The 2,990-nt window shown below is 54.3% G+C and overlaps 1 long non-coding RNA gene across 1 annotated transcript; it reads right to left on the bottom strand.

Moving 5' to 3' along the window:
- Positions 1-1,576, bottom strand: LOC118532609 (uncharacterized). The gene is made up of 2 exons (XR_004915797.2): positions 1,435-1,576; positions 1-745 (listed from the first exon to the last, which is right to left on the bottom strand). It is a non-coding gene; the product is annotated as an uncharacterized LOC118532609 (long non-coding RNA).
- Positions 1,577-2,990: the final 1,414 nt, after the last annotated feature.

Raw genomic sequence — 2,990 nt, 5'->3', positions numbered from 1 at the left:
TGCGGAACAAAGGCCTTTATTTGGGGTGTCAGAATTACAATTTGGGCAGCACAGATTCTGGAGTAACCAGAAAAGTGTCCCGTTCCTGTGGGAAAGCAAGGGTTTTTATGGGAAAGAAAGACGGCATCATTATATGATTTAGAGAAAAAGAAGAAAAAAACTTAATTCCGTGCTAATTTTGATTACCATCTAATCGACTTTTATTGGTGCTATCAAACGAACTATACCTGGTATGCGTTAGTTAACTTTTATGTCTTCATAAAGTTCCTATTAACAGTTTTATGGTCCGAATGCCAGGGATCCTGTTGGATTTTATGAGCAACTGCTTGTAAAACAATGCCCGCTTCTGGCACAGTTCGAGATCATTAGTTTGAAAGGAAATCGAGCTTCAAAATGGAGTGGCTCCTGTCCAGAAATTGTATACAATTACACAGGACGTGACCTTGGCAAAGCTGGGGGGTTCTGGCAGAGGTCCGAGTGGCATCAAGGTGGACCGGCAGGTCCAGTGTAATGTGATGAGTTTCCCCTTATGCTGGACCGCTGACACAGTCAATGCGGGCACCCCACGCTGACCCGGGCCCGGGCAGGTGCTGCGCCCAGCTCTGCTCACTCTGAGCGCCGGTCTCTTCCTCTTCCCTGCCCTGACCAGCCTCCCCCCTCCTCGCTTGGCCGATCCACCGCGAGTCTGGCGCTGTTCCAGCCGTGGGGGGCTCCAGGAGACCTGGCCGCCTCTCCTGGAAATCACCTAGGGGCAACCAACAATCAGACAGTACAAGTAGTTACAGACGGTGCCTAGTGCTGTGAAGGAAATAAAGAGGGCGCTGTGGGAGAGACTAACGGGCCTCCTCAGGGTGTACCCAAGTGTCACTTGACCCTCCTCTACCAAGGCTGGGCCCCAGATGAGTCACCCCAAGCGATCCCGTCACGCCATGCTGCCCTGGCGCTGGGGCGCGTCCCCCTGGGCCCAGCCCCGGTCCCGCCTCGGTGTCGCCGGCTCCTCCCAGACGCGGCGACCTGGGGCGCAGGGGGCGCGGCTGGCAGGACGCCGCGTGGCGCGGCGGAGATCGCGGGGCGCGGCTTCCGGGAAGCGGGCCGGAGCCGGCCGGCAGGGCGCCGAGGGCGCAACGGGTGCCAGGGGCGTGGCAGGGAGGTAGAGACGCCTCAGGAGTGGGCGGCAGGCGAGGCACCCCGGAACCGCCCGCCTCTTGCTGGTCCCCGGCGGCACACCCCGCGCGCCCCGTTGTCGGGCGGGAGAGGAGCCGCGCAGTGCGCCTGGGGTCCCGCCACTCCCTAGCTGGGGCTGGGCCCATGGGCGGTGCCTGCAGCTTTCCGGGCTCAGTCCAGCTGAGTCCTTCCCGGCCTGCCTCCCCTCTTTCCGGGAGCATCGTGACCTGCGCTCAGAGACTCATCCCTGAGCTCTGCCCTCTGACTCACCCGGTCGCTTTCTTGGTTACCCGGAACCGCCGCGTCCCCAACCCTCTCCAGCCTCGCCTTCCCTGCAGCATTTCTTGCAGACGCCGCAGGTTCTGATTCCTCCAGCTCAGGCTGGGGAAGAACGGGAGGGGCCCCTCCCAAGCCACCGGCTATCACCAACCTCCCCCCTCCTTTCTGGCCCCATTTCCCCACAGGCTGAGGATTTCAGCACCTGGCTCAGCTTCCTCGCCACCCATCCCGCTAGAATCATCAGTCCACACCTCTGCAGCCATTATTAGGGTCTCCATCAGATCCTACACGTACTCAATTCTGACGATGACAATACCACTCGACCACACACTGCTGGCTTCCTTTTTTAAAACTCTCTTCTCTTTTGTTTGTTGTTAATAATTCCCTTTCCAGATTCTTTTCATGCCTCTCTGGCTTCTCCTTGTCCTTTTCTGGCTCTTTTTTTCCTCTATTCATCTTATGTATTGACATCCCTGAGAGTTGGAAGATGCTCTCCCTGGCCAACCTCTCCAGCCTATAACTTCACCTCGTCCATTTGCTGATGACCCCCACATTGACAGTTGGTGCCTAGACCTCTCACCTGAGCCTTCCATGGAACCTCAACCTTGCCCTAACAAAATCAAAATTCATTCCCTTCTCCAAAGTCATTTGTCTCCCTGTTTCCAATCTTCCAGTCTTGCAGTCTTGCTCATGGTCATTGCCATTCACCCGCTGGTCCAACTCAGTTATCTGAAAGTCAACTAGATTCCTCCTTCCTTATCTACCCAACCAACAACCCCCAGGTCCTATCCTACCTTCTTCCTGAACAGCTTTTTCTTCTGTTAAAAAGAAAGCCACGGGGGCGCCTGGGTGGCTCAGTTGGTTAAGCGACTGCCTTCGGCTCAGGTCATGATCTGGAGTCCCTGGATCGAGTCCCGCATCGGGCTCCCTGCTCGGCAGGGAGTCTGCTTCTCCCTCTGACCCCCCCCCCCCACCTCATGTGCTTGCTCTCTCTCATTCTGTCTCTCTCAAATAAATAAATAAAAAATCTTAAAAAAAAAAAAAAAAAAGAAAGCCACGGGCCCCAAATGGTGTTACTTAGTCCAGGCTGAGTCACCAAACCAAGCTTAATACCTAATCTAATTGTAGTTTCAACCTCCTCCAGCAATGTGGTTTTAACCAAATCAGTCAGGAATTTTCTGATTGGGGTCAATGAGTCTGTCACTTGGCCCTCTCCATCCCCCCTGAAGGAAGACGAGGTAATCTGATAAAATCCCCAGCTCTTCCCCCTCAGGGAAAGAAACCTTGCCTGGAACAATCTTTTTCTTTTGCTTCTAACTTTCTTACCCCACTCTCCTTCCTATAAAAACTTTCCATTTTGTCCAACTCCTCAGAGCGCCCCTCTACTTGCTAGATGGGAGACTGCCTGAGTCAGGAGTCATTTAATAAAGCCAATTAGACTCGGTTGAATTTGTTTTTTAATACTTCCATCCCGCCCACCCCCACTGCTCCTGCGCGGATTGGGGTCTTTCATTTCAAGGATTGCAGCTCTGACACTTCAGTATTGT

The sequence above is a fragment of the Halichoerus grypus genome, chromosome 9 (genome assembly GCF_964656455.1).
Source record: "Halichoerus grypus chromosome 9, mHalGry1.hap1.1, whole genome shotgun sequence".
Taxonomy (NCBI): Eukaryota; Metazoa; Chordata; class Mammalia; order Carnivora; family Phocidae; genus Halichoerus; species Halichoerus grypus.
The sequence above is the reverse complement of the archived record's forward strand: the minus strand, read 5'-3'. Positions and strand labels throughout refer to the sequence as shown.